The sequence below is a fragment of the Oncorhynchus nerka genome, linkage group LG2, assembly GCF_034236695.1.
Source record: "Oncorhynchus nerka isolate Pitt River linkage group LG2, Oner_Uvic_2.0, whole genome shotgun sequence".
In the NCBI taxonomy this organism is placed as follows: Eukaryota; Metazoa; Chordata; class Actinopteri; order Salmoniformes; family Salmonidae; genus Oncorhynchus; species Oncorhynchus nerka.
The window spans coordinates 33,008,392-33,033,553 of record NC_088397.1 but is presented as its reverse complement, the minus strand read 5'-3'; the positions used below and the strand labels follow the sequence as shown (position 1 = coordinate 33,033,553).

Here is a 25,162-nt window from a genome sequence, read left to right as displayed (position 1 = left end):
GAATAACTTCAAAATGTAAGTATAATGTTATGTATTCACCAAATGACGTTAAAAATTTTCAACAAATTACTTTCTTATGAATTTTCAATTCAAACGTTGAGTAACCGTTGTTTACCAAGCCCGTTGCCAAGCTTGCTAGCACATGGGTCGCAATAGCTAGCTAACGTTAGTAGGCAATCTCGTCATGCTTATCGGCTGTTTAGAGATGAACAACTAAACTAACTAGGCCCAGTCGTAGATTCGGCAATGTGTGAATCATTGCTAGCCAGTAAGGACATGGAGCAAATATTTTTTTACACATTTGTTTTCAGGGACAGAAGAAAACAGTCCTGCCAGACTTGTTTGGAGGTAAGAAATATATATATATATTTTACAACATCTGATGAAAAATGTAGGACATGCAACCAGCTGTGTTCTGTTCATTCTAGGCATGCTAGCCAGCCAAGTTATTTGTACATTCTGTAGATGACTCTGTTTCAGCAAGCTTGCTTGCTAGCTAGCATTGTCTGTTTACCTAACGTTAACATTAGCCAACTTTCTGTTGGGTTTGGTGTTACTAGTTGAAATTAGAGACTCAGTTATTCTACTCTTACTGTAAACAACTGAACAAGCCTAAAATATGCAAAATTGTTAACAAAACGATTGCACATTAATAAAGGTAGTTGTGGCTTCAACAACTTTAACCAGGACTAAGGTTAATTTCTCCCCCCTTGTCTCTGCTTGTTCAAAGTTGAAGGACATATCACTCTGACAGCCTGCAGATAGATGTAAAGAACGATAATATTAGATTCACCCATGTAGTTGTTAATCATGCAGATTTGTCAGGACATTGTAATTTATGGAGCTCATTCTAAAATACAGAACTGATTTTCTGTCCCAGGGCATTGCACTGTGGACAAGTCTTCAATTTAGACCACAATTAGTTGAAATTAGATGTTGAAAAGGGCTGGAACAAAAACATGTAAACTCCTGTCCTGTGTATAAGAGAAACTGTGGCGGTCATGACAAAATTTGCCCTCATGTGCCTCTCAGGTTTATGAATGTTGGAGGTTAATCTCCTGGAGATGTCCCTCGTTTACTTATTTTGTACAATGGACTGTGTTTTAAGGATTCATGCACAGATACAGGAAAACCAACACAAATGTTAATATTTATTCAAAATGACAAGTGTTGGTGTCCACATGTTTTTGGTTTTGAGGCTTGGGCATCTGGTGCCTGTTGTTCATCTGTCTAAAAACCCTGCAAGGAGAGAGAAAGTCATCAATATTACAATGCTCTATTCATTTAATTGAAAATGAATTCCTGTTTGATATGCATTTATATAATTATATTGGACATGTTATCCTTTATCACATGCCAGTATTTGTTACCAATGCATTTAGCTTAAAATGAGAGTTTATTGGCTCCTAACCAATTGTGCTATTTTGTGTGTCTTTTCGCATTGTTTGTAACTTATTTTGTACATAATGTTTCTGCCACCGTCACTTGTGACCGAAAATAGCTTCTGGATATCAGAACAACAATTACTCACCTGGAACTGGACGTACCTGTTTTCTTTAACGGTCAGAAGCAAAGGATTAAATGCTGCTCCCGGACCAAGCCCAAATCCCCGTCATTCGCATGAAGTGGAGACGCCGATACAGGGAACGCAGATCCGGGTGCCGTGTGAGAATTAGTCGGCGAGTGGGTAACCCACCTCTACCATCCGTCCTATTGGCCAACGTTCAATCATTGGAGAATAAACTGGATGATCTCCGTTCGAGACTTATGTTTCACAGAGTAAGGCTGAACGACGATATGGAAAATATATAATTGGCTGGGTTTTCCATGCATCGGCAAGACAGAACAGCTACCTCCGGTAAGACGAGAGCTGATGGTCTGTGTCTATTTGTCAATAACAGCTGGTACGCAAAATTTAATATTAAAGAAGTCTCAAGGTTTTGCTTGCCTGAGGTAGAGTACCTCATGATAAGCTGTAGACCACACTCCTTACCGAGAGAGTTTATCTATATTTTTCTTAGCTGCCTATTTACCACCACAAATCTATGCTGGCACTAAGACCGCACTCAACGAGCTGTATAAGGCCATAAGCAAACATGAAAATGCTCATCCAGAGGCGGTGCTCCTAGTGGCCGGGGACTCTAATGCAGGAAAACTTAAATCTGTTTTACCTCATTACTACCAGCAAGTCTCATGTTCAAACAGAGAACAAAACTCTAGACCACCTTTACTCAACACAAAGAGATGCATACAAAGCTATCCTCGCCCTTCATTTGAAAGATCAGACCATAATTCTATCCTGCTGATTCCTTCATACAAGCAAAAACCAAAGCAGGAAGTACCAGTGACTCGCTCACTACGGAAGTGGACAGGTGACGCAGATACTAAGGTAAAGGACTGTTTTGCTAGCACAGACTGGAATATGTTCCGGGATTCATTTGATGGCATTGAGTATACCACATCAGTCACCGGCTTCATACATAAGTGCATCAATGACGTCATCCCCACAGTGACCTACGTACGTATCCCAACCAGAAGCCATGGATTACAGGCAACATATGCACTGAGCTAAAGAGTAGAGCTGCCGCTTTCAAGGCTTTGACTAACCCGAACGCTTACAAGAAATCCCTCTATGCCCTCAGACAAACCATCAAACAGGCAAAGCATCAATACAGGACTAAGATTGAATCCTACTTCACCGGCTCTGACGCTCGTTGGATGTGGTAGGGCTTGCAAAATATTACGGACTACAAAGGGAAGCCCAATCGCGAGCTGCCTAGTGACACGAGCCTACCAGACCAGGCAAGAAACATTGAAGCATGCATTAGAGCACCAGCTGTTCCGGACGACTGTTGATCACACTCTCCATAGCCATTGTGAGTAAGACCTTTAAACGGGTCAAAATTCACAAAGCCGCACGGACAGACAGATTACCAGAATGTGTACTCAGAGTATGCGTTGACCAACTGGCAAGTGTCCCTGACTGAGTCTGGAATACCTACATGTTTCAAGCAGACCACCATAGTCCATGTGCCCAACAACCTGCCTAACTGACTACCGACCTGTAGCACTCACGTCTGTAGCCATGAAGTGCTTTGAAAGGCTGGTCATGGCTCACCTCAACACCATCATCCCAGAAACCCTAGACTAGCTCCGATTCGCATTCCGCCTCAACAGATGCACAGATGACGCAATCTCTATTGCACTCCATACTGCCCTTTCCCACCTGGACAAAATGAAAACCTACGTGAGAATGCTGTTCATTGACTACAGCTCAGCATTCAAATGGACAATGACCCCAAGCATACTTCCAAAGTTGTGGCAAAATGGCTTAAGGACAACAAAATAAAAGTATTGGATTGGCCATCACAAAGCCCTGACCTCAATCCTATAGAAAAATTGTGGGCAGAACTGAAAAAGCGTGTGCGAGCAAGGAGGCTGACAAACCTGACTCAGTTACACCAGCTCTGTCAGGAGGAATGGGCCAAAATTCACCCAACTTATTGTGGGAAGCTTGTGGAAGGCTCAAGACCCAAGTTAAACAATTTAAGGCAATGCTACCAAATACTAATTGAGTGTACGTAAACTTCTGATCCACTGGTAATGTGACGAAAGTAATAAAAGCTGAAATAAATCATTCTACTATTATTCTGACATTTCACATTCTTAAAATAAAGTGGTGATCCTAACTGACCTAAGACAGGGAATTTTTACTAGGATTAAATATCAGGAATTGTGAAAAACTGAGTTTAAATGTATTTGGCTAAGGTGTATGTAAACTACCAACTTCAACTGTACATATTACCTCAATTACCTTGACTAACCTGTACCCCTGCATATTGACTCGGTACTAGTACCCCCTATATATGGACTTTTTTATTGTTATTTTATTGTTGCTTTTTTAAAACTTTCAAATATATTTTCTAAATGAACTAAACTCTTATTTTTTCTTAACTGCATTGTTGGTTAAGATCTTGTAAGTTAGCATTTCACGGTTAGGTCTACATACCTGTTGTATTCGGTGCATGTGACAAATAACATTTGATTTGAATTAGCCTGGGCCTTCTTATGTTGTTAGTTTGCGTCATATCACCTTTCAGTATTCGTTATCAACGAATGTAAAACCTTGTTACCCTGAACATCATTGTCATTTAATATTATGCACATGTGTGGTAGTTGTATAAATTAATCACAATCTAAGCCTACTCATACAAACATTAGCATTTCTAATGCAATATTAGCTTCCCAGTGAAACACCACTATTCTGGCTATTAATCATTCTTAAACAGTCAGTAAAATAGCTAAATAAGCTGTCTCAAAGAGATGCATGCAAGCTTACCTGTCATATCCACAAAGATGGCGCTGCAGACCAAGCATTATGAGAGAGGAGGACCCTATACTGTAGGATAATAATTCTGGTCGGTGCCGACTTAATTCATGAGCAGGTACTGAGGAGATCGATTCTGTTACTTTTTATTTGTGTCAGATATTTCCATTTTGTGGTAGTTGTAAACGGAATTGCTAGCACTAGTTGTTCACGTTCGGTGGAATGCGAACATGTTGTCACGTGAAACTACCTTCGAATCCCGTCTTAAATGGCAGTTACCTACTGGAAAGTGCTACCTACTAATGTAGGTGTCTTTCGAGGCTGGTGGGCAGCAGGCAATTGCCTTTGGATTGGGACACTGCCAATATGTCATCTTTACACCTGTGCTACAGCAGCACTGGGATACCATTCACCTGCTCAGTATCCTCACCAGTCTTCTAATTTTCAGATAAATAATAACCTTCAAAGGAAGTGTTACCCAACATTACTCTCCAATATATTCAAAGTGCAGCACATAGAGAGAGAATATGTTCTCTTTAAGTCTGTGCTACAGCTTCACTATTCCATTCACCTGCTCGTCATCACCAATGGTCTTCATCTGCCTAACCCAGACCGTCAGATTATTCATTATTCCCTGCAATCTTTATCAGATGAGTGTATGATTAAAGACTAAATGCATTTCCCGTCGAGACGGCCCAGGTTTTATTTCAATTTCAAACTTCTGCCCCAAAAAACTTTTCTGAAAGGTAATTTACTCTGCATGTGTAATGTGTTAAAAATCCACACGGTAAAAGAGAAGGAAATGAAAAGGACAAGGGGGGAAAAGCTACTGCAAAGTGATTATGCCGACACTATTAAACACGATTTCTTTTACAATGTCTCATTTATGGAATATTGGGAGTGAAATGGGAGCTCTCCCCACCCATTCAGGGTTGGTTAGTTTCTAAATGTAATCCATTACAGTTACTAGTTAACGGTCTAAAATTGTAATCAGTAACGTAATTTTGGTATTACCAAAAACTCAGTAACGTAATCTGATTTACGTTAGAGAAAGACTAAATGGATTGTTACCAATTTAATGACATCTATTGCAGGATAAATCAATATTAGAGTTTACATAGCTGGATCTTGCATTTGACATTTACGCCATTTAGCAGATGCTCATATCCTGAGCAATTTACAGGCTCAATTAGGGTTAAGTGCCTCGCTCAATGGAATATTGACAGATGTTTTACCTAGTTAGCTCGGGATTCAAACCAGTGAGCTTTTGTTTATTGGCCCAATGCTCTTAACTGCTAGGCTGCCTGCCGCCATTTTACTTTATAGGTTGGTTATGTAGGCTTCTTCTATCCCGTTGCTTTCTACTTTAATACAGCTAATAATACGATTAGGCTATATCTTTACATTATAAACCAAACTCTGTCACATTTCCAGTCATTCCAATTAATGTAATACCCCTTGATCTTCAAGAATAGGACATGGAAATCTGGAAATATAGATTAGGGACAAATTGTTTAACCTGAGCATAACCCAAAAACGAAGGATTAATTAGCCTACTCTGTTTATAATTTTGGGCTCATTGCTTCGAGTTGAAAAAGGAGGTACTGCTCTCATGGAATGACATGCTTTGAGCACTACCAAAAAGTGAAATTTGAATGTGAAAAAAATATATGCTGGATTTGCTATAGGCCTATTATTTACATTTTTGTTGGTGACACTTTGATATCACAATAATTTGCATCTGTTTTAAATCTATCAAAAGTGTGAGTTTGAGTGTTGGTCCATTAGTTCATTAGGCCAATTATTATTATTATTATTATTATTATTTTAAATCAGCATGAATTCAATTGAGCAATAAAAGCTCCACTCGTGTCTTAAATTAATCAAGTTTTTGACAGTATGGAGCACAATACTATGGAGGAACTCCCTCAAACTTTCACTCCTTGGGCTGGGATCCACATTAGGCAGCTGTTGCAAGAGCTCATTTTTCACTGGCTGTCCACTGGTCACAAAAACAATGATTGATAAGTAGCAAAGATCGGACACTTTTTTTCTTCAATTTTCGCCTAATATGACATCTATCTGCCTGTAGCTACGGACCTGAAGCAAGTATATGCATTATATTGATACCAATTGAAAGGAAACACTTTTGAAGTTTGTGGAAATGTGAAATTAATGTAGGAGAATAAAATACATTCCATCTGATTACAAGATAACACAAAGAATGTTCTTGTTACTTACAACCTCATGCTAATCACATTAGCGCACGTTAGCTCAACCGTCCTGGGGGGGCACAGATCTTGTAGAGGTTCAACTATTTCAATTCAACAATTTTTGGATTAAAGTACATATACATTTGTGAACAGCCATCCACAACAACCACAATCTGTGAGGCGCAAATATCTAAATAGTAGCAGTGTGATTCACATCATTGCGCTATGTAGCATTTATTCGCTGGAAAATCTTTGGATTCCGTCAGCAGTAGCACCATTGGAAGACATAGCTTGGACTGTAGCCTAAAAGCCTATTCCTGCTCTTTTCCCGCGATCCATTAAACACATTTGTGTGTCCTCATAGTGATCTCTGAATTGTGGTCAGGCTCGCTCAGGCGGAACAAATGGTACACTTGAGCCTTTTTCAATGTCCCGACCTTTGCAGAGAATAGGCTAACTAGGAGGAATTAGGAGACAGGAGAGCATTAGGCATAAAGTTAAGTTAAATTGTACTCACAATGTAAAAAAATATTTAACAACCAACTCTGTAATTACAATGTACTTACCCATGAGCAGGAAACTTATTGTAACGTGAAGTGACATTTGAATTACTTTGTAGTTACAATGTAACCTTTACAGTACATTGTCTAACCAGGAGAAATAAAGAGACCGGAGAAACATTTTCAGTTTGACTTTTCTGTAATGGATTTGACAAATATTCATACTCAAACCATTCAAATTCAATTGCTCATTTCAGACTCCAAGCAATAACTATGTTATTTAGTTAAACGTACTAGCACAGGCGGGTGGTAAAGCTAGCAAGGGAACTAGCATCTCCCTCTCATTCAGTAATGTAGCTAGCTAGCTAAGCACTGGCACAATGTCAACACGTTTTTCAACGTTTTCCAACAATAAACGTCACAAAATCATCATAAAATGCAGAAGGGTTGTATGCATTTTATGCAGAGACCAGTCAGAGGCCTCAAGCCATCTCTACAGACAAGTACACATGTACAAGTGAAGTGGGGGTGAGAATGGGTCATGCTCCTCCCGTCACCTAACTTATCTTCTCCTGTGTCCGTGGAGAGTATCTCTATCATGAGGAGTTGCATCACATAAGCCCCTTATCCCTCATTCAGAAGCACCACCTCTGTGCTCTGCTTTCCATTTCAATCTGTTCTCAGTGTAATATAGTTTGCTTTACCTCCCTTCACCTCTCTCTCTCCCAATGGGCAGATTCAGTCTCTCTCTCTCCAATCTCTTTAGGCGCATGTTTTTCATGCCGTCCCCAATGGTTGAAGAAGCTGGTGTCATGGGTCACCGGATCTGCTGAGAGCTCCTCTTTCCTCTCTTTAATTTTCTCTCTCCCCCTATTGCCGGCACTCCCGAGACCCCAGCTGCTTTCGTCTCTTGTTGGAGATCCGCGGTGTCGACAACCTCTCCATGCACGGGGCGAGGGCGAATGACTAGCGCTCTCCAGCTGCGCCTTCAATTACCTGCTGTGCACCGAGCTCATACAGGCCCCAGCGAACCATAGGAGATCTGCTGGGTTTCCTGGCACGCTGTATGCCAAGTAGCTGCCAGTCGAGGAGGCACAGCATCTGTTAAGACCTCAGTTTTTAAGGCAAACAGTTCGGTTGGAAAGAAAAGTGAGCTTTGCAGTGGGTAGTAAAGAAAGTGAGCTTTGCATTAGGTAGTAAGCATCCATAGTGATACAGTTTGACCTCTCTTGACATCTCACCCCAAAGAGTTTGGTTTGGAATACAGCCTTCAATTTTAATTGGTAGATTGTTACATTTATTATTCATGATTACTTCTGCTTTTAACTTGTCTAAAGGAGAAATCCAGGTTTCTATCAATTGAAAAGGCTAATGTTGGTTTTGAGCATATCATTGTTTGCCCAGTGTGTTTAACTGTGGCTGTAAATGTATGTTGGTTTGTTGCTGTAAACAGGTTGTTTACTGTCCTCTATGAGCTGTGCAAATACAGAGTATTACAGTATGTTGTATTTATAATACCTTAGTCTCAGTGAGCTGCGCGCATATAATGGTTCTGCTATACCCTTATTAGCATTTTCAAAGACGTACTGTCTGAAAGCTCTTTCAAATAAAGTATCTAAAACTAACCCCAGCCTCATCCCTACTCAGAGTCCACAATGTTACCCAATCTCAATCCACCGTGTTCTTGTGACCTTGAGAAACAAAACAAAAAATACAATTGCTTGTACAAATGCAATACATGGGAAAAGTTAGAGTAGAAAAAGATCCAATTCCGAATCTGTCTTTATTACAGTATTCTCACAAATTCAATAGCCTCTTGTTCCGCAGAGAATATAGAGAACAGAGCTAGTTGTACTATTTAAGTTCTCATTCACTGAGCGGATGTGAGAAAGACAAATGTCAATAATTCAAAGTCCTTCTCAGCTAGCTCTCCATCCAGACAGTGTTGAGGCCTGAGGCATCGCATTCACCATCTTGGAGCGAGTCTACCTAATTTGTACGTTTGTATGGTGTCCATATTAGGACAGCCTCAGTCTCAGCAGTACCTGTGTTTTAGTAGTGCTTCGACATGGTTATTCATGGTGTGTCTCTGTCGGCAAGAGCCAAGATGGATGACTTCTAGGTGAAGTAGCATAATTAGCTGCTTAGCCATGCCAGGTCCAGGACATGAACTTTCATTATTATTCATGTCCACATTTCTCCCTCCCACCCCTCACCCAAATCTCTATTATTAATTAGTCTCCCGTCTTTTCCAAATGTAAATGTCTTAAAACTCAGACTTGTAAGAAGATAAGGGAAAACCCAGGTAGATGAACACTTAATATGCCACTCAGTATCTTCAGTGGGACCTTACATAGACAGGTGTGTGCCTTTCCAAATCATGTCCAATCAATTGAATTTACTACAGGTGGACTCAAGTTGTAGAAACATCTCAAGGACGATCGACGAAAACTGGTTGCAGCTGAGCTCAATTTCGAGTCTCATACCAAAGGGTCTGAATACTTATGTAAATAAGTTATTTGTTTTTTTATTTTTAATACGTTAGCAAAAATGTCTAAACTGTTTTTTCTTTGTCATTATGGGATATTGTGTGTAGATTGAGGGGGAAAAAAACATTTTAATTGATTTTAGACTAAGGCTGTAATGTAGCAAAATGTGGAAAGAGTCAAGGGTTCTGAATACTTTCCAAATGCACTGTATATACTGTAAATATTCATGTCATAGTTACCAGACCACTCCATTACAACCAGAAGCTACTTCAACCAGTGAATGCTAGCGATGGCTAGCTATTCTTGCTATTCTACCCATCTGTCTTAATGAGTGTTAGCATGCTAATAGCACACCATGCACATAAGAAATATATATATACATTTTTTAAGGGGTATGTAGTAAGTTGATAAAGATATAACCAAAGTATGTTGTATCAGAAATGTTAAACAAGATTCCCAGCAAATGAGAAAACCGTCATGGTATTTCATTTAAGAGAATGAACAGGGTTTAACAAGGCAACCTAAGTGGGTGGGGTATTTTGTTTTAAGCTGTATTAAGATGGTCATACTATGGCTCATTTAGCTATTAGATTTAGAATTTTAGGACCACTTTAGGTATCAAAAATATATAAAACAAATAATTAAACCAAATATTATCTACTATAGCCCAGAGAAACACATTGAATAACACATAAGAAACAAGCTTTTGAAGTGTGTTCTATGTCTAGGAGATATAAGAAAGCTCAGGAAATATATAATTTTTTTTTACACATATTTAACCACTTTTTTGGGTAGGCACAAAACTACCTTCATACTTCCATAAAATGTTTTACCGGTTATCCTCAGACCAGTCCCGTGACACTTGTGGGAGTCGTAGAGCAAAATGGAGAACATCACCATGCTCGTGAGAGTCTCCTCTTTCCATAGTTTTTAGAACGCTACAGAAGTTTTAGTGAGAAGACTGATTTTTGGGGATGTCTCATGGTCTGACAAACACCGCTCTAGCTATGCCACCTTTCACCGCAGATGCGGAAGCGCAACGTAGGCGGATGCGATGTCTCTACCTTAATTAATGAGGCACATTGAACTTCTTCGGGATCGGTGTCCCTTCCACGGGACGGTTGAGCTAACGTAGGCTAATGCGATTAGCATGAGGTTGTAAGTAACAAGAACATTTCCCAGGATATAGACATCTGATATTGGCAGAAAGCTTAAATTCTTGTTAATCTTAACTGCACTGTCCAATGTACAGTAGCTATTACAGTGAAAGAATACCATGCTATTGTTTGAGGGTGCACAATTTTGAAAATGAAACGTTATTAATAAACAAATTAGGCACATTGGGGCAGTCTTGATAAAACATTTTTGACAGAAATGCAATGGTTCATTGGGTCAATCTAAAACTTTGCACATACACTGCTACCATCTAGTGGCCTTTCTCTTCCATTTCAAAGATGATGGTACAAAAAAAAAAAAAAAAAACGTTTTTTTTCTTTCCTTGTATTATCTTTTACCAGATCTATTGTGTTAGCCTAAATTCCTTTCACATTTCCACAAACTTCAAAGTGATTCCTTTCAAACTTTTTTTTCAAATTGGGGTGGCAGGGTAGCCTAGTGGTTAGAGCGTTGGACTAGTAACCGGAAGGTTGCAAGTTCAAACCTCCAAGCTGACAAGGTACAAATCTGTCATTCTGCCCCTGAACAGGCAGTTCCTAGGCTGTCATAGAAAATACGAATTTGAACTTGCCTGGTACCAAGAATATGCCTATTCTTGCTTCGGGTATGTCATTTCAGGCCAAAATTGCAAGAAAGGGTCTATTCCTTTAGAGGTTTTAAGAACCATTACGTACAACTGCCACACTGGTATGTAGTATCATAATTTCTTTATTTTATTTATCCGTTATTTTACCAGGTAAATTGACTGAGAAAACATTCTCATTTGCAGCAACGACCTGGGGAATAGTTACAGGGGAGAGGAGGGGGATGAATGAGCCAATTGTAAACTGGGGATTATTAGGTGACTGATGGTTTGAGGGCCAGATTGGGAATTTTAGCCAGGACACTGGGGTTAACACCCCTACTCTCGTGATAAGTGCCATGGGCTCTTTAATGACCTCAGAGTCAGGACACATGTTTATCATCCCATCTGAAAGACAGCACCCTACACAGGGCAGTGTCCCCAATCACTGCCATGGGGCATTTTCTTTAAACCAGAGGAAAGAGTGCCTCCTACTGGCCCTCCAACACCACTTCCAGCAGCATCTGGTCTCCCATCCAGGAACTGACCAGGACCAAGCCTGCTTAGCTTCAGAAGCAAGCCAGCAGTGGTATGCAGTGTGGTATGTTGCTGGCAATGATGCAAGAATTAATGACATTTTAGTCAATTGTGTATAAATGTATTGTCATTTGAGTATTGAAAATAACAATCTAAATATCTGTCAATCTTTGCATGCATAGCTCTGTCTTGAATATCATCACAACATCACCTACTGCTTCACAGAGGTGTGACAGAATGGGCGATGTGGAGAGGCTGAATTCTAGGTCAAAGAAGGCTCCTTAACAGCTTCTACCCCCTAAGCCATAAGAAGACTGCTGAACAGTTAATCAAATGGCTACCCGGACTATTTGCATTGACCCCCTTTTTTTACCCTGCTGCTACTCACTGTTTATTGTCAATGCATAGTCACTTTACCCCTACCTACATGTACGTATGACCTCCACTGGCGCATACCCCCGCACATTGACGGTACCGGTACCCCCTGTACACAGCCTCGTTATGGTTATTTTATTCTTACTTTCTTTCTTTTTTACTTTAGTTTATTTCGAAAATATTTTCTCACTCTGCACTGTTCGTAAGCATTTAATTTTCTCACTCTGCTTGTGAAGTAAGCATTTCACGTTAAGGTCTACACCTGTTGTATTCGGTGCATGTGACAAATAACATTGTAATTAACAGTAAGACCTTTTGCATAGTGTTTAAAAGTGATGTCGGGGGTTGGGCCGGCACACAAGGGACAATGGAGTTGTCTTGGATTGTAATATCAGATGACTGATAAGGAGTATTTCATATTGAATGTGTGAGGTTTGACTTCAGTGGTTGTCGGGTCGTTTATTCCGCTTAAATCTGAAGATCAAAAGGCCTGAATGCAGGAGTGTGTATGAATGCCACTGCAGTCGAGATTGCACTTTCCCCTGTTTGTGTGAAGTCAGTCACAGACGATGTGAAATGAGGGTCGCACTCACAAAGACAACCGTTCTTTTGTGCGCGCGTGTGCGTTTTGTATGTTCATGTTGAATGCAAGTAAGTGCTAAAGAGGAAAGCAAATATCAGATGTATAAGAAGCCTACGCTTCTTAAGAAACTGAAGTTATACTACAGCTTTACTTTACATCTGATTTCTGTAAATATTTGGATGCATTTCTTCTCTGAAAAGGGGAAGTTGATTTTGTTTGTTTACACCAGCCTCCCCACAGGCTACAACGGAGAATTTAGAGTTTCTATTTTGTTTTTTTCCAATGACAAATTAGCACAGAGGAACACTGCAAATTGCTAGGCTTCATTGCCAAGTCATCAACACAAATAGTACACATGAGTCTTTTCTGAAATGGCTCTAGTAGTGGGGTTGGGGAAAGATGTTGCACTAGAGTCGCGGCTGGTTTGAATCATTGCTAGGAACAGACACCATAGTATTTGGTTTCAATATATGGCCGAGAAAAATGGACGAGGGGCTTTTCGCCCCATTAGCCAAGAGGAAAATGTCTTTCAGTCCCCTCAATTACTTTGGCACCTAATTCCCCCGTGAGCGGCACCTCTTCCCCAAAGCCGTTTGTCATACCTGGGTCATCGAGAAGCATCGCCCTTCACTCTGGTCTTGTGTTTCCCCCACTGTCCTATGGCCAAATGCATCATGGCAAAAAATGTAACCGTACACATGGGTCTCAGATGGGAGCACACTGCATGCATGTGGTAAGCTCTTGAAATCTTCCTGAGAGGGTGTGTGTGTGTGTGTGTGTGTGTGTGTGTACGTGTACGTATGCTCAACACAGGGACTGACTGATGCTGAACACTACACCGACTTAAGCTACCATCCCTGCCTAATGGCAGACAATTCCGACTTTTTGTCTCTCTTAAGCAGTTTGAATCATTTCCATAGAAATGAGTTTTAGATCTAGAGACGGACGCACAAATACGCACGCACGCACACACAGCAAACTCATCCACCCCCACTCGTCCAGGCAGAATCACTCAGAAACAATAAACACTCAACAAGGAAGTCAGAGGGAAGACGTGATGAGGAATGGATCTGAGGCTTCACTTCATGTTTACCAAAGAGCACAAACCAGAGCGAGAGAGAAGAGAGAGAAAATGAGAGCGAGGGAATGAGAGAGGAAGTCGAACACAGCAAGAGGTCTCTCTGAATCTCTTTCAAAGTCCCTACTGTATATATCAAGGAGGCATATACGGACATAACAGGCATGTTGTGATTTTGGAGAATAGTATATGTTTGTAACTGGTAAGTGTGTTTACAGATTGTGCTTTAGGAGTCTTTGGTGCAGACCCTTTCAGGGCTGTAACTACATTTAGACGGCAAGTAGCATAGCGTTTAAAGTGTTAGGCCAGTAACTGAAAGGTTGCTGGTTCAAATTCCCAAGGTGGACAAATCTGTCGATGTGCCCTTGAGCTAGGCCCTTAACTCTAATTTGCTCTAGGGGTGCCATACTACTATTGTTAAACAACATACTGCATTTCACTATACCTATCTGGTGTAAGTGACAATCATATTATTATTATTTTTTACATATGAGGACACAAAGGTCCGGACCTCCTGTAATTTGCTCTAATTTAAATAATAATAATAACTTTGCTTTACAGCGAGTGGGCTACTGTGACAGACTGTGATGTAGCACTCATTGGTGAGGCTGAGGCAGTCTTCAATTCATGCAGGAGGAAGAGGAGCAGAAAGAGAGTTTAGTACAGTGGTTCCCAAACCTGAGGTCGGGGTCCCCTGAGAAAATCTGTACTAATCTTCTCAAACAAGTTAGGAACTTATAAAGAAGACGTGTTTCAATATCAACATCTCCCCATCGCCCAGGTGGGTGATTCCCCTCTAATCAGGGCCTGGTATAGACCTGGGACACCAGGTGGATGATTCCCCTCTAATCAGGGACTGATTTAGACCTGGGACATCAGGTGGGTGATTCCCCTCTAATCAGGGACTGATTTAGACCTGGGACACCAGGTATGTGATTCCCCCTCTAATCAGGGACTGATTTAGACCTGGGACACCAGGTGGGTAATTCCCCTCTAATCAGGGACTGATTTAGACATGGGACACCAGGTGGATGATTCCCCTCTAATCAGGGACTGATTTAGACCTGGGACATCAGGTGGGTGATTCCCCTCTAATCAGGGACTGATTTAGACCTGGGACACCAGGTATGTGATTCCCCCTCTAATCAGGGACTGATTTAGACCTGGGACACCAGGTGGGTAATTCCCCTCTAATCAGGGACTGATTTAGACATGGGACACCAGGTGGGTGATTCCCCTCTAATCAGGGACTGATTTAGACCTGGGACACCAGGTGCGCGATTCCCCTCTAATCAGTTAAAATGCTATCAAAATGCCAACAAAACAGTTCTACGTAATACGTTTTCATTTATCGGCGGTTGTTCATCTTATTCCGATCGACCACTGAAGTTTGAGGTTGACCCATTACCCACATTTTTTTTTACCACTACATCACTGATATTAATACAGTATCGTAAATAATATTCTAATACTTCATGTGAATGTGATAATATGATCATCTGTGTGCTACATTGATGTTTGTACGGAGCTTGATTAGTAATGCGTAGGAATACACATGTGAATGAGGCTTTTATGCAATTCTTAATGACAACTGACTGAAGAGCCACTGATGCTACGTGTCAGTGTGAATCGTTTCTCATATACCCCCCCCCCCCCCTTTCAGGGGTATAACAGCAATCAAACACGCTGCTCATTGGGGCCATGACCCAACCTTTCCCCATCCCGGTCTCCGGGATGCCCTAATCTTCTCCCTGGCGGCCTGGCTCACACTAACAATCCACAGCGGCCATTAGGAACAAATAGGAGCCTCTTCTGTGTCACTATTCACTTCCAGGGAGTATTTTTTTTTTTATAAGACCAGGATCGATCCCCGCCTCCCTCCCGTCCCTTTCGCCCGTGTGGTTAAAGGTGGGCGGGCAAGCCAGGTTGCTGGAAAATCTTCTAAATGTCACAGGTTGACGACTTAATTGGCATGCCGGCATGCAGGAACGGCAGGGGCTCTGGAAATGTAGCGAAGAAAATGGCATTTGGTGTCAGAACCATGAGGTACTCATCTGTGCGGACAGGCAGCGCAGCGGGCATTGTGAGCTAATGCCCGCCTGTCTGATGCAGGTGTTGGAGACGGACGCGGTCTAACCCAATATCCACAGTGCACCTCTTACCCACAGCGGCGGAGAACCTACTTAGCTCACGTTTGAGTGGGAGACTAATGTATTGTCAGGTGGGATTTAATAAAGTGAGGTGCGATACACACATACAGTACATAGAAAGAAATGTTAAGAAAAGAAAAAGAAAAGCACGATAAAGATAACTTTAAACATTTTGGAGTGTTTAACCTCGGCTTGAGCACTGTGGGATTTATGACTAACTTTACGAAGAACGTATTCGTTCAACATTGGATGGAGTAAATGAATCAGAAACAGACCTGGGTTTGAATACTTACAAATATTACAAACATTTTCAAATACTTTCAGCGTTTGCTTGAGTTAGCCTGTAGGGCCGGTTGGGCTGGATTGCAATTGTGGGACTTTTCTATTTTTGGATTGAACCATGCAAGCTCAAACAGGCAATCGATCTTTGAAGTAGTTGAAGCCCAGGTCTGCTCAGAAAAAAATATATGCAACAGTAAAATCATATCACCTCTTTGAGGTTATCATAACCTCATTGGAATTCATTCAATATACATTTTAATTGTTCTTTTAGTGGGGGATTTACCCTTTGGTGCCCTTCTTGTTAATCTCCTATAGTTTATAATGATCTAGTGAATTTCTCTACTTGATCTTTGACCTGGAATGCATCCCAAATGGCACTCTACTCCTTATGGGCCCTGGTCAAAAGTAGTGCACTAAATAGGGAATAGGGTTCCATTTGGGACGCAAAAACTGACCTCAATGGTTATTCTGTAGCTTTACCAAAAAGATTTCTTCTAATCAGTGTTCTACTGCTCTTTTCCGTACACAGGAGGGGAATGGGAACACAACAGACATTTTAAAGATGCAAAGCAGCCAACATCTTTTGTTACACCAGCGATAAACTGAATTAGCATTTGTGCCACTAAAATACATGCTGTTGTGTAATTTGCTTCTCTTCCCAAATTGAATCCATTCAATGCCTGGTGGAGCAAACAAGTCAATTCTATAGAACTTTCTCTATCTATTTCACTTATCTATTCAGGTTTGAATGGGTTGCAGAACTACCAAGGGCTGGATTCAATTCGAGGTGCCATAGATCAGCGTTATAGCCAGATTTAAATTTAAAGACAATGTTTCCACGTTAGCGGAGACTGCATTCGCAGTAGATGCTGCATATGTCGGCTCAATTGGAAATTACTTTTACATTTCAACGCTGATCTTTGGCGCTACGGATTGAATCCAGCCCTAAGTGCAATAATGACTAAACAGGAACTAGGGCTGTGATAGGCCTTGATCGGCTTGTCACATGAGTGCTGTTCATGCACATTTCATCTACTTAAACAGTTGATGTCGGACGTTTACATACACCTTAGCCAAATACATTTAAACTCAGTTTTTCACAATTCCTGACAGTTAATCCTAGTAAAAATTCTCTGTCTTAGGTTGGTTAGGGTCACCACTTAATTTTAAGAATGTGAAATGTCAGAATAATAGTAGAGTGATTTATTTCAGCTTTATTACTTTCATCACATTCCCAGTGGGTCAGAAGTTTACATACACTCAATTAGTATTTGGTAGCATTGCCTTTAAATTGTTTAACTCAGGCCAAATGTTTGGGTAGCCTTCCACAAGCTTCCCACAATAAATTGGGTGAATTTTGGCCCATTCCTCCTGACAGAGCTGGTGTAACTGAGTCAGGTTTGTAGGCCTCCATGCTCACACACACATTCCACATAATTTTCCATCTTCATGATGCCATCTATTTTGTAAAGTGCACCAGTCCCTATTGCAGCAAAGCACGGTTGGGATGGTGTTCTTCGACTTGCAAGCATCCCCCTTTTTCCTCCAAACGTAACGATGGTCATTATGGCCAAACAGTTCTATTTTTGTTTCATCAGACCAGAGGACATTTCTCCAAAAAGTACCATCTTTGTCCCCATGTGCAGTTGCAAACCGTAGTCTGGCTTTTTTTTATGGCAGTTTTGGAGCAGTGTCTTCTTCCTTGCTGAGCGGCCTTTCAGGTTATGTCGATTATAGGACTCGTTTTACTGTGGATATAGATACTTTTGTACCAGTTTCCTTCAGCATCTTCACAAGGTCCTTTGCTGTTGTTCTGGGATTGATTTGCACTATTCGCACCAAAGTACGTTCATCTCTAGGAGACAGAACGCGTCTCCTTCCTGAGCGGTATGACGGCTGCGTGGTCCCATAGTGTTTATACTTGCGTACTATTGTTTGTACAGGTGAACATGGTACCTTCAGGTGTTTGGAAATTGCTCCCAAGGATGAACCAGACTTGTGGAGGTCTACAATTGTTTTTCTTAGGTCTTGGCTGATTTCTGAGGTCTAGGCCTTGAAATACATCCACAGGTAAACCTCCAATTGATTCAAATTATGTCAATTAGCCTATCAGAATGTTCTAAAGCCATGACATCATTATCTGGAATTTTCCAGGCTGTTTAAATGCACAGTCAACTTACTGTATGTAAACCTGTAGTTGATGGAAATTCTAGAATTGTGCCACTCATTGTAAACGAGTGATTTGTGATAATGTATTTCTATTCATAGCTTACCGATTTGGCATGGTGGATGAACAGTTCTGAAGTTATTCAATTGATTTGATAACATTCAAAGTCAACAACTCAATTTTCTCATCGCTCGTAAATACATGATAATTAATCTGTTATTTTCATATTACCATGGTGATGTATTACTTTGTGTGGGGGGAGGGGGGTTGACTAATTGTACTGTTTCATAGTTTATTTAATCTCTTCCCTCTCATCCCTGCGTCATCAATCGCAGTCTTTGTTTGTAATACTTTCAATATCGACTTGATCTGAAAGTAGGCCCTATAATCCCAATTTTAAAGCGTATGCTTACATACATATACTGTAACAACTAGGAAGAAAGCAAATCCACCTATGCTATTCCTCATTCTTCCTATCCTATTTCACACCATCAGATATGTGCTTCAAGGTCCTAAGAACTTGAGGGCACACTTGTGGTATTCACGATGCTGTAAACTCACCTGAAATCTCTGCAATGGTTGTATAGGAACTTAACAACAGACTTAGAGCACTTCATGATCCTGTAAACTTTGGGTATTTATCTGAAACATAAAAAGGCATCAGATTAAATGTGTTTGAGCTAATAAAACTGTCTGATATCACAGACTCATTATAAGGGGTGGATATAGGGTTTGAACGTGTGAAGTGAACATGGAGATGGATAGCGGCACACTTAGGAGGCACTCTCTCTCTCTCTCTCTCTTCCATCTCTATGGAAGTGAATCACTTGAAGATTGACCTTTTTTTTAATGCAAATGCAGATTTTTTTAAATGAGCCATTGCATGATTTAGCCATGGCTTTGACCAGTAGCATGTCAGAATCTCAAAGATATCTAACTTTGTGAGTCTAGGTATGTGCTACACGAGACGAGTACCCACCAGTGAAATGATTGTTAATGAATTGCAGAGGGTGACGATCACAGAGATCCTGTAATTCATAAAAATGTCATCTCTATGGTGAAGATATTCTCCAAACATGGACTAGTAAGGTAAACTGGATCACATTGTGTTTGTCTTGTTTTCAAGAGGAGCTGTGGTTATGCAGAATTGCATTTGCTACCCCATTACTGTCATAAGGTCATTTTAAAATGTGCGCCACCTGTGATTGGTATGTTTTTCTATCTGAGAGGAGAGGTCGCTGGGCAGATTATGCTACAGGCATCAGAGAGAGAGTGTATGGAGGAGGAAAATATATATATTTTTTGTCTTGTATGAACTGGGGGGGGGGGGGGGGTGCGGGTCATCCCGTTCCTCGTCTTGTCTGTGGGGTTGCTCTTTTCCTTGATGTGTGGTGTGACCAGTTTGTTTTGTAGCTGTTTCTGAGCTGACCTGTTCTTGCTTTCTGTGTGGCAATCTTTCATTGTCCCTCTTATCCCAGGATGTGTGGGGGAGTGGACATGTCCTTGGTATGATTAGTCTTTCTCTAGGCCTACTATCTGTGGTGATGGGCATAAATACCGGACTCATTCGAAGGGCATGTGAAACACCCCACCCATTCCCGGTCTGTATAACAATAACAAAGAGCGAGACAAATTGGTTTTCCCTTGAATGCATGCTCGTAATGAAGCTTTTGTATATTGAGATTGGACTGCCTTCTGAGTGTTTTTTTTCCCACAACAATTTCTTGGTGCCGTGACCAGGATCGCTAAAGCAGGACCCGAACCTATATCGCCGGCTGGGAACCAGACAAGGTCTCCTGGTCAAAACTAAGAGGTAAGGGACCTTTTTTTCTAAATCCTTATATGACACAACAACCATAGATGATCCCATTCACTGTGAGTCTACATGTAATCAAATATATGTTGACAACCAGGCACAGTACAGAATGTTCAGGTGTTGAGTCAAAGATGGTTGCTTTCTGTGACTGTTTCCTTAGATATCATAGCATCACCTTGCTTTGGTATTTAGCTTCCCATGCGCTACTTACTTGATGACTAATCTGGATAAATAAAGGTTGAATATATTGAATAAATAAATTGCTCTCTTCAGAAATGTGAATGGATGGGAGAATAAGGCAACGACATTTGAAAGAGCCATGCATATGCTTTAGGGTTGATAGACATTTGAACAGAATACATGCTAGCCTAAACCGTTAGTTCAGTCTACCGCTTTTCTCGTTGATCTGGAACATAATCATGCACATTTGTATGTTTTTAGCAAGTATGTGACTAGTGTGTGGCTAGCGGAGACATGAGCATTCAACCAATTGCCTCCTCGTCTCACCCCTCTCTCTCTACATGTAAGTGATGTTAACCATATTGACTTTGTAGATACAGTAGACAAGCTATTGGAGCCTCTGTGCGTTCCACCTCCCTCAGGCACGATTCCATGTGTGTCTACCTAGACCCGGAACCACCCTCGCACACAAAGGTGTAGCTCATTTCAATACTAATGCCACATTATGGGCATTTGAAAGCGTGAGCTACATTTATTATGAGTCAGCTTACCTCAGAAGCAAGTGGTTAATCCGTTGGGTCCCCCATAGAGTCGAGGCACAGAGAGATCACAGAGATAGTGTTTAAATAGACTCTCCTTCGCACCATTATTAAAAATAATATCCACAGGGGCTGTAGGATTGTACGGGTCTCTGTTTTATTATTTTTTTATTCCTTTTTAGCAGCATGTGTAGCAAGGGAGACTGACAAGAATAATGTGGCCTTTTATGGTAGAACTATGCTACCTTTTCAGATGAGGCAAGGTCTTCTAATGAATTGAAATGTGTTATTTTCAGCAGGAGATTCTCTTTTGCATACAAGTTAAATGGCTTGGCCTTAAAAAGCCCAGTTGGTAGTTCACTTTACCATTTGGCTGTGCAATGAATATAGAATGAATGCAGCATAAAGACACACGTGCGCACACACGCGCGCGTGCACACACACATAGTTTATTACAAGCTAGATAACACACCATGTTGTCACCAATCTACCAACTATGACAATTGGTCCCCGAATGTCTCCGTGAAATAAGACAATGAGCCCCAGCTAGATACTGACGACATGGCTTAGACTGAATCAAAACAATTATAAGGCGTCTCATGTGATTTCCGCTGGTTGACGTTATTGTTTTGAAATGCCATGTAGTCTAGTCTACACCATCTTGACACCGCAGCTAAAGTAAGGCTGCGGTGCAGAGATGTCATATAGCTGAACGACTGTAGTTGATAGAAAGCTTGGGACAACTAGTTAAAGTTGTCAAAAAACACAATGACAATAACCACATACGACACGAACATATCCACTGTCATTACATGCCTATGGTGTCATATCAGTTCAGTCACAACCCAAGATACCCGTCAATAGATAAAATTATTAGAAAACTAGGGACAACTAGTTAAAGTTCATCTTAAATATGTCAGTGTCAAAAAACACAATGACACCATATAAGACATAACCACTATCATTCTCTCTCTATTTGGTGTCAGTTGAGTAATAATGCAAGACGCTACCTTTCATAGTATGTTTATGTCATTTCTACATTGCCAGAAGTCTGAGACATCACTCCAGAGAACTCATTTCCACTGCTCCAGAGTCCAATGGCGTCGAGCTTTACACCACTCCAGCCAATGGTTGGCATTGTACATGGTGATCTTAGGCTTGTGTGCGGCTGCTCGGCCATGGAAACCCATTTCATGAAGCTCCCCACGAACAGTTCTTGTGCAGATGTTGCTTCCCGGGGCAGTTTGGAACTCGGTAGTGAGTGTTGCAACCGTGCTGAAGCTACACGCTTCAGCATTCGGCGGTCCCGTTTTTGTGAGCTTTCGTGGCCTACCACTTTGCGGCTGAGCCACCGTTGCTCCTTGACGTTTCCACTTCACAATAACAGCACTTACAGTTGACCCGGGGCAGCTCTCGCAGGGCAGAAACTTGTTGGAAAGGTAGCATCCTATGACAGTGCCACGTTGAAAGTCACTGAGCTCTACAGTGCGGGCCATTCTACTGCCAATGTTTGTCTATGGAGATTGCATTGCTGTGCATTCGATTTTATATGCCTATCAGCAACGGGTGTGGCTGAAATAGCCGAATCCACTATTTTGAAGGTGTGTCTACATACTTTTGGCCATGTAATGTATAATCCATCCATGAGTCATATGTTTCAAAATGATGGGGTATATAATTGAAATGACGGCAAAACATCACATGACTGTGGCTTTAAATCTAAATCTGTTTCAACTCACGAGCTATAGACCCTGGCAGATAAACACCCCCTTATACCCTTTAGAGAGGATAGGGATATAACCAGATAAATGTGATGAGGACACAGCACACACAGGGTGATACTGCATACAAAGCAGGCATGGCACTCAAGGAGGACATACATTCTCTATGACGCTATGATCTAGGTAAGCATGGGTCATGACAGCTTCCCCATGCATCAAAGGGATTTGTGGAAACCAGAACATAGAAAAGGAGTTAACATAGACTGTATGGCAATTCCACTAAGCATCAACATCAACAATGCAGCTACTGTAGTATGCCTATTGATGGTACCTTAATGATACTCATAGTGTGCAGTAAGAGAGTGTGTGAAGCAAGACTGACACCTAGAGGCGTTGGGGGATATTTATCATAAAGAACAACAATCTCTATTCCTGTGTAGAAGATGGACAGATATGTAAAAATACCATTGCACAAAGCATCTCAGAGTAGGAGTGCTGATCTCGGATCAGGTCTTCCCTCTTATTCATTATGATTTAAAAGGAAAAACGTATCCGAGATCAGCACTCGTACTCTGAGAGGCTTTATGAAATTGGCATAATCTACGATATTACCCATTGCCCAGGCATGTTCTGTTCTGTTGATCGCACATGGATGCATCCCAATACGTAGTTTGTTGTCATGGGCTGTTTGTCACAAGTCATGGTCATCATGTTATGGTTAGAGTATCTGCGTAGGGGTCAGCTATTGTGAGCAAATGCTTTGACAGAGCTTGAGTCATCTTGATCCAGTATCACTTAAACCATCAGACACCGTGGAGCCCAGATGCCAAGTCAGGCATCGATCAAAGGGGTTGCCAAGACAAACAAACACATCAACAGAGAAAAGTGCATACTGTGACTGCTTATCTATCAATTGAAACTTGTGCATACACCTGCTCGTCGAACATTTAATTCCAAAATTGTGGGCATTAATATGGAGTTGGTCCCCCCTGCGAAAACAACCTCCACTCTTTTGGTAAAAGGGGTTCCACTAGATTTTGAAACATTGCTTTAGGGACTTGCTTTCATTCAGCCACAAGAGCATTAGTGAGGTAAGGCACTGATGTTGGGCAATTAGGCCTGGCTCACAGTCAACGTTCCAATTCATCCAAAAGGTGTTCGATGGGGTTGAGGTCAGGGCTCTGTGCAGGCCAATCAAGTTCTTCCACACTGATCTCGACAAACCATTTCTGTATGGACCTCACTTTGTGCACGAGGGCATTGTCATGCTGAAACAGGAAAGGGCCTTCCCCAAACTTGTTGGAAGCACAGAATCGTCTAGAATGTCATTGTATGCTGTAACGTTAAGGTTTCCCTTCACTGGAACTAAGGGGCCTAGCCCGAACCATGGAAAACAGCCCCAGACCATTGTTCCTCCTCCACCAAACTTTAAAGTTGTCTCTATGCATTTGGGGAGGTAGTTATCCTGGCATCTGCCAAACCCATATTCGTCTGTTGGACTGTCATATGGTGACGTGTGATTTGTCACTCCATTTGAGTCCAATGGTGGCGAGCTTTACACCACTTCAGCCGACGCTTGGCATTGCGCATAGTAATCTTTGGCTTGTGTGCGGCTGCTCAGCCATGGAAACCCATTTAATGAATCTCCTGATGAACAGTTCTTGTGCTGACATTGCTTCCAAAGGCAGTTCGGAACTCAGCCGTGTTGCAACCTGAGGACAGACGATTTTTACGCGCATCGCGCTTCAGCACTCGGCGGTCCCGTTCTGTGAACTTGTGTGGCCTACCACTTGACGGCTGAGCCGTTGTTCCTCCTAGATGTTTCCACTTCACAATAACAGCACTTACAGTTGCCCGGGGCAGGTCTAGCAGGGCAGAAATTTGACAAACTGACTTGTTGGAGAGGTGGCATCTTGAAAGTCACTGAGATCTTCAGTAAGGCCACTCTATTGCTAATTTTTGTCTATGGAGATTGCATGGCTATATGCTCGAAATAGCCGAGTCCACTCATTTGAAGGGGTGTGCACATACACTATATACAGTGGGGCAAAAAAGTATTTAGTCAGCCACCAATTGTGCATGTTCTCCCACTTAAAAGGTGAGGCCTGTAATTTTCATCATAGGTACACTTCAACTATGAGAGACAAAATGAGATTTTAATTTTTTTTTAATGAATTTATTTGCAAATTATGGTGGAAAATAAGTATTTGGTCAATAACAAAAGTTTATCTCAATACTTTGTTATATACCCTTTGATGGCAATGACAGAGGTCATATGTTTTCTGTAAGTCTTCACAAGGTTTTCACACACTGTTGCTGGTATTTTGGCCCATTCCTCTATGCAGATCTCCTCTAGAGCAGTGATGTTTTGGGGCTGTTGCTGGGCAACACGGACTTTCAACTCCCTCCAAAGATTTTCTATGGGGTTGAGATCTGGAGACTGGCCAGGCCACTCCAGGACCTTGAA

At 41.4% G+C, this 25,162-nt stretch overlaps 1 long non-coding RNA gene across 1 annotated transcript in view; it reads left to right on the top strand.

The window, feature by feature from the left end:
* Positions 1 to 208: 208 nt before the first annotated feature.
* LOC115134549 (uncharacterized) overlaps positions 209 to 25,162 on the top strand; it is a 33,100-nt gene continuing 8,146 nt past the window's right edge. The window contains exons 1-2 of the long non-coding RNA XR_003864336.2: positions 209 to 348; positions 20,180 to 20,252. This is a non-coding gene — a long non-coding RNA (uncharacterized LOC115134549). The remainder of the gene's footprint in view (positions 349 to 20,179; positions 20,253 to 25,162) is intronic.